This window comes from Chelonia mydas, chromosome 12 (assembly GCF_015237465.2).
Source record: "Chelonia mydas isolate rCheMyd1 chromosome 12, rCheMyd1.pri.v2, whole genome shotgun sequence".
NCBI classification, from domain to species: domain Eukaryota; kingdom Metazoa; phylum Chordata; order Testudines; family Cheloniidae; genus Chelonia; species Chelonia mydas.
In genome coordinates, this window is record NC_051252.2 from 2,518,516 (window position 1) to 2,529,918 (window position 11,403).

Here is an 11,403-nt window from a genome sequence, read left to right on the forward strand (position 1 = left end):
TTTCATAAATGCATTGGAGTCTCCGATGCAGGAAGAGTATTTTTCTAATAAATAAAAATGGCCACTAATTCATGCTCACTAATTACATGAGTATGAAGAGCTGTATTACAGTAAACAACATCTATTGTTCTGGCCTGTTCAGCAGAGTCCAAAGTGGCTGATATACAGGCATCACAGCAGAACAGTTTGCTGAATTATTCACTTCAGGAAATGGCCAGTTCAATTGCATATTTTCAAGTCTGTTTGGCTTAGCCTTCCTTAGTAACAGAGCATCACCATGTTAAAGAAAGGGACACTGGCAGGTTAAAATCATACACAATAATAATATTTCAGATATATGGGTAACAGACTACATTATTAGTGAAAAGAAAAGGAGGACTTGTGGCACCTTAGAAACTAACCAATTTATTTGAGCATAAGCTTTCATGAGCTACAGCTCACTTCATCGGATGCATTCAGTGGAAAATACAGTGAGGAGATTTATATACACACAGAACATGAAAAAATGGGTGTTATCATACACGCTGTAAGGAGAGTGGTCACTTAAGATGAGCTATTACCAGCAGGAGAGCGCGGGGGCGGGGGGGGGAGAAAACCTTTTGTAGTGATAATCAAGGTGGGCCATTTCCAGCAGCTAACAGGAACGTCTGAGGAACAGTGGGGGGTGGGGGAGTGGATGGGTCATTACACAAAGTAAAACTATTTCCCCATGTTTATTTCCCCCCCCAAATAACCTTGTGATACCCTCCCCCAGCTCCTTTTTGGGTCAGGACCCCCAATTTTAGAAACACTGGTCTCCCCTGTGCGATTGGCCGAACCTGCGGACGTGGCAGGGAAACAAAGTGGCCCGGCCGACCAGGGGCTTTCGCCACACAAGCGGTGGAGCAAGTTTGTGAAACACTGGTGTAGGGTAAAAGCACACAAGACTAGCAACCCATGGAGCGGTTCTGTTGCTTCTCTGCATACCCTGTAGGGAAGGATTCCTATGCATCGTGTCCCCACTACTCCCAGCAAGTTGGACTGGGCTTGGCCTGAGGCTTTGCCACACTATGGTCAGTTTATGCCTATGGATCCACCTCCGATATTGCTAAGGCCATGTCTACACCAGAGCGCTTACAGCAGCACAGCGGTACCTATGCCGCTGCGCCACTGAGCTCTCCCGTCAACGTCATTAAACCATGCCCAGTGAGCGGCAGTAGCTGGGTTGGCGGGAGAGCATCTCTCACTGACAGCACTGTCCCATACCGGCGCTTCTGTCAGCGTATCTTATGTTGCTCAGGGGGGTGTTTTCTCACACCCTTGCGTGACATAAGTTATACGAACAAAAGGGCTAGTGTAGACCTAGCTTAAAAAGCTTACTGCTCTTGGATCCAAGGTCCACAGCCTACATCACACTGTGTTGTCAATACATCAAAAGTACTTACCCATAATTTTGTAATATTCCGTTTTGTAAATAATTTTGGGTGGATATTTAAGATCGTGTATTTCTAATATTGTGGGGAAAAATTAGATACAGTCAGGATTTGTTCCTTATGGCTTAAGAATTTAATTCTGCTTTGAGAGCGAGAATACGCAAGGAGCCAGCTTTCTACTGTTATGCCCAGTTACTGTATATTCTTCATATGTAATGTGTAAATCCGACTGTCAGGCACAGGGTAGCTGCAGCTGTATTCCTCCTCCGGGCTCTCTCAAGCACCTGCTTCAACTTTCTAGCTGTCACCTTTCTTGGATTAAAAAGGAGTATTTGTGGCACCGTAGAGACTAACAAATTTATTTAAGCATAAGCTTTCGTGAGAAGTGAGCTGTAGCTCACGAAAGCTTATGCTCAAATAAATTTGTTAGTCTCTAAGGTGCCACAAGTCCTCCTTTTCTTTTTGCAAATACAGACTAACACGGCTGCTACTCTGAAACCTTTCTTGGATGTAGCTCTAGGTCTCACTCCCTCCTGCCCAGGGGTTTTAAAGCTGGACAGCTCCCTGCTTTATACTATGATCCCATCAGCAAGCCAGTCTGCCTAAAGCCCAGCATCTGTGCATGTCTTTCATTCTACAGGCTATGAACAGTGTATTACCAGCAGTTATAAGTTACCATACAGCTCTTTCTAGCAAGCACCTTTATTCTTAAGGTAAAAACATTACGGGGGGGAGGGGGAAGCAGATAAACAACACACTGAACATATCAGGAGTCACCCATCAGTCGTATTTGACCCTAGTAAGCTTGAGTCTTCCCAACCCTTCTGCAAGGGCTGGGGGCCCCCCGGGACAGAAGGTCCTGTCCATTTGCTGTCCATTTGCTGGTTCAGAAACAAAGCCCTGTGTCACTTCAAGCTCATCTTTTTATACCAAAACCGCTTTGTCTCCTTGGCTCTGGAAAACCCAACTTGAACCAGTCTGTGCAAACCACTCTAGCCAGTGGTGCCTCTCTAGAGTTGTTCAGGCTCAGGGATTCACCTGAATCACCTCCTATTGTTTTTGGTTGGTTGTTTTGTTTTTCGTTCCTGGAGGAACTATGGTAACCCTGCCCCATAGCGCAGAACACAATTATACATAAACCCTTCATAGACTTAGTACAACATGGTCCCCAAAGATATCTGCAGTATCTCTCACACCAAACACTGAGCAATGGACATTATAAAGGCTTAGCCTATGAATTACCAAGTAACTATGATAAATACACAAAGTTAACTGCCTGATAGCGACTTCAGATTTGTATCGTATTATTCATTATTTAAAAGTGCCAGCGATGTGTTGTAATGCTGCCGGCTAGGTCTGTGTAAAGCCATTATGCTATTAGTAATACGCACTGTAGGACCTGACCCTTCAAATCTTTACTCATTCCCGTGCATCGTCCCATGGAGATCAATGAAACTGCTCCCCTGAGTAAATGTTTGCAGATTTAGGCTTCCAGTTCTCCATTCTGTGACTCCTTCATCCAAGGATCTCTATGTGTGTTCCAAATGTTAATGAATTAAACCCAACAGGCCCTCTGTGAAGTAAGTATCCTCCCCATATCCAAATGGCAAACACTGAGCAGTTAAGGGCCCGATCCTGGTCCTATTGAAGTCAGTGGCAAAACTTCCATTGGCATTAATGAGAACAGGATTGGGTCCTAAAAGTGAAATTTGTTCCTCCTACGTACAGCCCAGTTACTCCCCTCTATATTGGTGGAGTGCAAAGGGTTTAGGGAAGTGAAATCCACCCCTGTTTCCAACCTTGGAGCCAGGGAGCCATGCTGGTGCAGAGACAGAATAGTACCCCAAGCTCCATTCAGTCACCTTCCGGGTGTTTGGGGCTGCTGGGTGTGAGGCCCTGACCAAGCCAGTTAGTTATGCACATGTGAATGCTTTTCTCAATAGGGATTGACTTAACTCTGCTCCTGGTCACGGCCATTAGTTTTGTTTAGATGACTCTGACTTTAATCATTGCAACATTCTCTTGCAATCATGGGATGACCAAACAACTTTCCAAAGGAATCAGCAACAAGGAGTGGCAGCCATGAGCATGAGTGGAGATAATGAAGTAGTAAGAAGTGATGAAGTTTATTATTTATTAAAAAAATCACTGCTTTGGCCTAGGGCTTTGGCTGGTGCTGAAATGTACAAATCTCTTGGAAATCTACAACTCTGGGGTGTAATTACCATCGATTTCTTTAGACACCATCTGTCTTTAGAACAAACTTGTACCCCCCGCCAATGTACAGAAGTTTGCTTTTTTTGTTGTTGTGTTTGTTTGTTTTTAAAATCCATTAAAATGTCCTTTTCCAAAATGAAGGTGCTGTAACAAGGCAGGATGAGGAAAGGGGCTATGATGGGATTTGCAGATACTGATAAGAGGAAAGCCAAAGATTTTAAAGAATCCTTATTGTGATTACAGGGACAAACCATCCCATTGTGTAGAAAGAATAGTAAATATGGCAGGTGACTAGCTTGGCTTAACAGTGAAATCCTTGCTGATCTTAAACACAAAAAAGAGGCTTACAAGAAGTGGAAGATTGGACAAATGACCAGGGATGAGTATATAAATATTGCTCGGGCATGTAGGAATGAAATCAGAAAGGCCAAATCACACCTGGAGTTGCAGCTAGCGAGGGATGTTAAGAGTAACAAGAAGGGTTTCTTCAGGTATGTTGGCAACAAGAAGAAAGCCAAGGAAAGTGTGGGCCCCTTACTAAATGAGGGAGGCAACCTAGTGATAGAGGATGTGGAAAAAGCTAATGTGCTCAATGCTTTTTTTGCCTCTGTGTTCACGAACAAGGTCAGCTCCCAGACTACTGCACTGGGCAGCACAGCATGGGGAGGAGGTGACCAGCCCTCTGTGGAGAAAGAAGTGGTTCAGGACTATTTAGAAAAGCTGGACGTGCACAAGTCCATGGAGCTGGATGCGCTGCATCCGAGAGTGCTAAAGGAATTGGCGGACGTGATTGCAGAGCCATTGGCCATTATCTTTGAAAACTCATGGCGATCGGGGGAGGTCCCGGACGACTGGAAAAAGGCTAATGTAGTGCCCATCTTTAAAAAAGGGAGGAAGGAGGATCCTGGGAACTACAGACCGGTCAGCCTCACCTCAGTCCCCGGAAAAATCACGGAGCAGGTCCTCAAGGAATCAATTCTGAAGCACTTAGAGGAGAGGAAAGTGATCAGGAACAGTCAGCATGGATTCACCAAGGGCAAGTCATGCCTGACTAATCTAATTGCCTTCTATGACGAGATACTGGTTCTGTAGATGAAGGGAAAGCAGTGGACGTGTTATTCCTTGACTTTAGCAAAGCTTTTGACACGGTCTCCCACAGTAGTCTTGTCAGCAAGTTAAAGAAGTATGGGCTGGATGAATGGACTCTAAGGTGGATAGAAAGCTGGCTAGATTGTCGGGCTCAACGGCTAGTGATCAATGGCTCCATGTCTAGTTGGCAGCCAGTATCTAGCGGAGTGCCCCAAGGGTCGGTCCTGGGGCCGGTTTTCTTCAATATCTTCATTAATGATCTGGAGGATGGTGTGGATTGCACCCTCAGCAAGTTTGCAGGTGACACTAAACTGGGAGGAGAGGTAGATACGCTGGAGGGTAGGGATAGGATACAGAGGGACCTAGACAAATTGGAGGATTGGGCCAAAAGAAATCTGATGAGGTTCAACAAGGACAAGTGCAGAGTCCTGCACTTAGGACAGAAGAATCCCATGCACTGCTACAGACTAGGGACCGAATAGCTCGGCAGCAGTTCTGCAGAGAAGGACCTAGGGGTGACAGTGGACGAGAAGCTGGATCTGAGTCAACAGTGTGCCGTTGTTGCCAAGAAGGCCAATGGCATTTTGGGGTGTATAAGTAGGGGCATTGCCAGCAGATCGAGGGACGTGATCGTTCCCCTCTATTCGACATTGGTGAGGCCTCGTCTGGAGTACTGTGTCCAGTTTTGGGCCCCACACTACAAGAAGGATGTGGAAAAATTGGAGAGAGTCCAGCGAAGGGCAACAAAAATGATTAGGGGTCTGGAACACATGACTTATGAGGAGAGGCTGAGGGAACTGGGATTGTTTAGTCTACGGAAGAGAAGAATGAGGGGGGATTTGATAGCTGCTTTTAACTACCTGAAAGGGGGTTCCAAAGAGGATGGCTCTAGACTATTCTCAGTGGTAGCAGATGACAGAACGAGGAGTAATGGTCTCAAGTTGCAGTGGGGGAGATTTAGGTTGGATATTAGGAAAAACTTTTTCACTAGGAGGGTGGTGAAACACTGGAATGCGTTACCTCGGGAGGTGGTGGAATCCCCTTCCTTAGAAGTTTTTAAGGTCAGGCTTGACAAAGCCCTGGCTGGGATGATTTAGTTGGGGATTGGTCCTGCTCTGGGCAGGGGGTTGGACTAGATGACCTCCAGAGGTCCCTTCCAACTCTGATATTCTATGGTTCTATGAGACTGGGAGATTTGGTTCCTGTTGGAATAGCCCTCATAGCTTCAGCTGTTTCTTCAAGTCGAGAGACCTAGGATTCTGTTTTGCAGTCAGTCACAGTGCCTCCTAAAATGAGTATTCCCACTGGCTTCAGTCACACTAATCACATGATCAAGGAGATGAAGGATTGGCCCTTAGGCAAGACATCTCAACTCAGGACTTCTTTCCTAGGCTTCTGGTACCGAAAGGGCAGCATGATGTAACAGACTGAGCACGGGGCTAGGAACCAGGAATGCACGAGTTCTAACCCTGACTCTCACCCTGAGGTGCTCGTTGCCCTTTGGCAAGTCACTTATGCAGAGATTTTCAAAGGAGCTAGATGTCCAACTCCCTTTGAGCTTCAATGAAATCTAGGTACCTAAATATTCAGAGCCCCTTTTGAAAATTCCAGCAATAACTTCTATGTCTCCTGGTTTCCCTGCCTGTAAAATAAGAATCACCATTCTTGACTTCACTGGGGGCAGGAGGGTTATAAAGCCCTTTAGTAGTATTTTTGCTAGTAAATGCTGTAAGAAATATATATATTTTTTGGGACAGCATTTTGTTTTTTGGCGCAGCCAGAATCCCATGAAAGATAGTTGGGGCAGGGGAAGGGGCTCCACAATGACTGGGTTTTAATTTAGGGCAAAGGTTTGGAACAGACTATTACATGCCCTGGTTCATCCATTACTATGTACGGTTACTGTACGAGTCTCCATGGGCAACTGGGTTTTGCAGAGCGTGGCTGCAGCGCATTCACTAAGCCCTCTCTTACACACAGTTTTGTGGAACCTTTTATAGGTCCCATATGCACTGATTTTTGTAACAGAAGAATTTTGAAATGACTCCTCTGGCCTAGGAGGAAATGCTTTTTCTTAATTCTACTAGGAAATCCTGAGAGAGAGACAGAAGTTTGCACCTGAATGTCTGACCTGCTGCCTGCCATCAAGATGTGATGTCTGCCTGATGGCTATTGTTCAACAGCTGGATTTGGATAAAATTACTCTGGTGAGTGGAAAAAATCCCTCCTGTCCCAATTGTGTGTTAGCGTATATATATTGCCCCTCAAGGATTTCCACGTCCTGCTGCTTTGCTCTACCAGTCAAAATGTGTTTTATGCCTCGCTGAGCACTACAGGGTCAATCTAGCTCCGAGAAAAATCAGTCACGTTGCCTTTCCCCACTCACTTCCCTCAAAGATCATGGGAAAAACCCAAGCTCTTACAAATCACTCATGTCTGGGGCTGTACAAGCTTCAGGAAGGTCAGATTGTGCTGGAGTCTCTCTCTCTCATCCATGGAAGATGTCCTAAGGGCCTGAACAGAGCACAGCGTTTTTAAGAAGGAAATTGGGCAAATGGGACATTGGAATCTAGAGGATGTGTGCAATGTTATAACATGACACTTTTTTCCACCAAAGAGCTGCATTCAGGATTCAGTTTGTCTTGTGAAAATCAGCTTTAATTAATACAGCAGATGTACCAACAATATGTCAGGAAACAAATGGATGGGGAGGAAAAGAAGAGGCAGCTGGTGGGGCTGGATGGAAATATTCGCTTTCTGGGCTCTGCTGCAGAGACTTGCTTCAGAGATAGGCTCTGTGCTTGTTTGCTGTGCTATGAAGGGATACACGCAGCAGAATTACATAGAAGTGGTGGTGTTAACTTTGATCTTGCTGGTATATGTGAAGTTAAAGGCATAAAACCTTTTAATGTTGGGCCAAAGCCTACAGCCTTTACTTCCACTTAGCTGGTGTAAATTAGCATTGATGTCATGGTGCTAGTTTTATACAAGCTGAAGATCTGACCCAGGGGCTTGCTTGTCATTATGAAAATGCTTTAAGGGCCTGATCCACAGTTTTCTCAATGTAAGCTTAATTGTGGGGTTGCTGCTGTCACCTTCACAGCATCACTATAAATGTGCAGAGTGCTGTCCAAGTCAAATATATGCTAAATGCAAATCAAGCACCCAGACTTTTGCCCAAAGGTAGCAATGACAGATACAGTAATACTAATGTAGTGTGGCATGTAGATTGCTCACCAGCAATGCATAATGGAAGAGGGAGATTTCCATAAGAAATGTGAAGGCCCACATTGAGAAGGCATCGCATGCCTGGAATCTGTTCCTAATGTAGGGTAGAGGGCAGGGAACAGGCAGGAGTCTGGTTTAGCAGAGTGGAAAAGGGGGTAGGAGTGTGGACCACAAAGTTTTAACTGTGCTGACTGCACACAAGTTGTGTCCACTGTTAGTTTTTGAACAATTTACACTGCACAAAGGGGTGACAGTGTTTCCATCTTGATTTTTTTTTGTGAGGCTCTCGGTATTTGATGTGTTACTTTTCTTAAGAGCCCCAGCTCCTGGAGACCTGATGACATGAGAATCTCAGCTAACTTATTTAAAATAAGGGGGGAGGGATAGCTCAGTGGTTTGAGCATTGGCCTGCTAAACCCAGGGTTGTGAGTTCAATCCTTGAGGGGGCCATTTAGGGATCTGGGCCAAAAATTGGGGATTGGTCCTGCTTTGAGCAGGGGGTTGGACTAGATGACCTCCTGAGGTCCCTTCCAACCCTGATATTCTGTGATTCTGTGAAATATGAGTTTCTAGCCCTTATGATTGTGTTGTAAAGCTTTAAAACATGAACCCCTAAAGGCTCAAAAACCTAGACAACAAATAAGAACCCCAAATATTTTTAGCTAATCTCATGATTTTGGTGGGCCTTTACACACGATTTTTGAACACTTGGGATTGGCAGTGCTAGACGAAGGGGAAAATGGAAAGTGGAAAACAGGCCAATAGGTTCGCTCAGTGAACCAGGGAGTGGGGCAGAGAAGAATAGCAGGTTCCAAGTGTGAACAGCGGCAGCACAGGTATTGTTCGTGCATGCCAGGAGCTGTGTGTTTAAACCAAAACGATCCTTCCAGCTACGTAATTATTACTGAGATCAGTATGGCCAGGTGCAGCAGCTGTAGATCCTGAAAGGTGCACTAGGAAGATATATTGCAGGAGCAGCGCTGTTTAGAAGGGAAGTGAAATTTCCATTTCCACAGAATTAGTTATGTACCCTTTGGTTGCTAGGTGCTGCATCGTTAATGTGGAAAGGCCCTGAGTATATTTACAATTGGATTGAGCTGTTGTGAGGGTTAACACAGCATGCAGAGCAGGGTTTGGCAGTCCCAAGTGTTTCACCAAGGTTGGGGGTCGAGCCCCCCAGGAATCCTGGGCCCAGCCTTGTTGGGGTTACGAGGACTCTGCCACACAGGAGAGTGGAAGGGGAGCCCTTGAGGTCAGGCAGGCTTCTGGGTACAGGGAGTGGGAGCAAGGACTCGGATCCTTTCACTAGCCCATTTCACCAGGATAGTGTGTAAGCCAGAAAAGTTCCCCACAGTAGCAGGACCATTCCCCAGCTTATACACTGTCGTGGTCACTTAGGGCAGGGCTAGGGTGTCCCCACTCCGGGATGCTCTCTCTGCACTAGACACTTCCCTGACCCACTGATCATTACATACAGTTCAAAGCAAATACCATTTATTAAACAGCAATCAATTAAAAAAATAAGGAAAAACTGGGAAAGGTTAAAGGAAAATCCATCACCCTGCTCTTTGGCACGGGGACACCACAACCAGTGTCTCTGGGATGTCAGGGAAGTTCAGTCTGTTCCTCACACGTCCCAGGCCTCCTTCTCAGGCCCTGGCTGTGCTGCAGAGATGCTGTGGGTCGGACACTTGCTCTGGCAGTGGCCACACACCCTCAGGTTCTAGGTGGCAGGACCCTTCTTCCCAGCATCAGCACCCCCATCCGAGTTGTGATCTCCCTCCAAGTCTGGCCTGCAAGACCCCTTGGCTGGGACGTCTCCCTGCGCTGGGCCTGCTGCCAAGAGTCCCCCTCGCTCTCCCCAGCTGCTCACCGCACCCGGCTCCGGCCTGCTCAGCCTCCAGTTCCCTGGGCAGCTTCTCTGGCCCCTCTGGCTCTGGTTGCTGCAGCTCTGCTCCCAGCACACGTCTCCTTTCTGGGCTGCTTCTCTGGCCAGCGCGGCTCTGCTCCCCAGCTCAGCTTGGGCCCCTGCTCTCTCCTTAGCTCTGTCCCACTCTGACTGACCCACGGACTTCCGGCTCACATGGAGGATGGGACCCTCCTGACTCCCTGATTAGCCTGCCCACCCTGTCAATCAGGCTGACCTGGAGCGTTGGCCTCTTCCCATTGCTGCTGGGGACTGTCAGTCTCAGGGTCCTGATTTCCCATCGACCCTTCCCCTTTCTTTTGGTACTGTGAGCTAGCAACCAAACCCCCGCACTGACTTTTAGTAAGGGGACAAAAGTCCCCTTACAAGTGTTTCACTGTAGCTGGCTAGGGAGAAGACTGTTGGTTACGTTGTGTGTAATGCACATCTTCCTAAACAGATTAAAAAATTATGGTAGGCTCTTTGGCTCCTTTATCTCATAGATCATAGACAAGAGGGATCACTGATAATAAAGCACATGGAAAGCTGCTGAATAATTCTGCACTGCTGCTCAGGTCTCATGGAAGCTAACTGAAAAAAAGCATTAGGCTTCCCAATGTCTTTGTTCAGGACTCACTCACTGGATCCAACCTCCGTTTGATCATTCCCATGAGGGTGTTCCTCTGATGTACCTGCCTTCCTTTTAAGGGCAGATACATTCAAATCCCAACTTCATGCACCCCCAGGACTCTAGGTAGAAAGCCATGTAGGAGATAACGACGGTACCTTCCTGCAGGATCTTGTTCATAAACTAGATTGTAAACAGTCTGTTTGTTCATCTAGTGCAAGGTGGTCCTATCCCTGACTCGGGTCTCCGGGCACTGCCATAATACACATGATTATTAGTAATATAACCCTTTAGGGAAGTCTGGGCCATTTCCCCCATCCACAAACCCAAGTTAAGTTTGATTTTAGTTAGTTATTTTAAACCTACTAAGTAATCTTATAAGGATCCAAAGGATTCAGCTTTGCTGAAATGCCCAAAAAACAAAAGCAAAACCAGGACAAGGCGACAAAAGCAGATAAGGCTAAGATCTAGTTCCTCTCTGTTAACTGCTCCAGTGGCCTCTTCCTTCTCCTCTTCAGCAGTGGTGGGGAGCCCGCCCTGACCCAGCCTGAACCGTGAGAGCCGTTAAGCCAGCGTGACCGCAGTTGTGAGCCACCTTTTAACGATCCCCATCCGACGCCATGCGAGACACCCAGGATCTACTCACCATTAACACTTCCCTGGGTACAGTTCTCTGCTCCTATTGGTGAGTGGTTGGTTGTATTGTGGAGGTCCTGAGGGGCCCTAGCCATGGACCAGGACCCCATGTGCTAGGTGCTGTACAGATAGAACAAAAAGCTGCTCCCTGCCCCAAAGAATTTACAGCTCTTGCCTTCGATTCTAACCAGCCTACTTCCCACGGCTGTGGTCTTGGACTTTGTTACACCGTGAAATCTAACTTGGGACCTGACTATGTGAAGTGCTAGTGCTCTCCAGTCCCACCA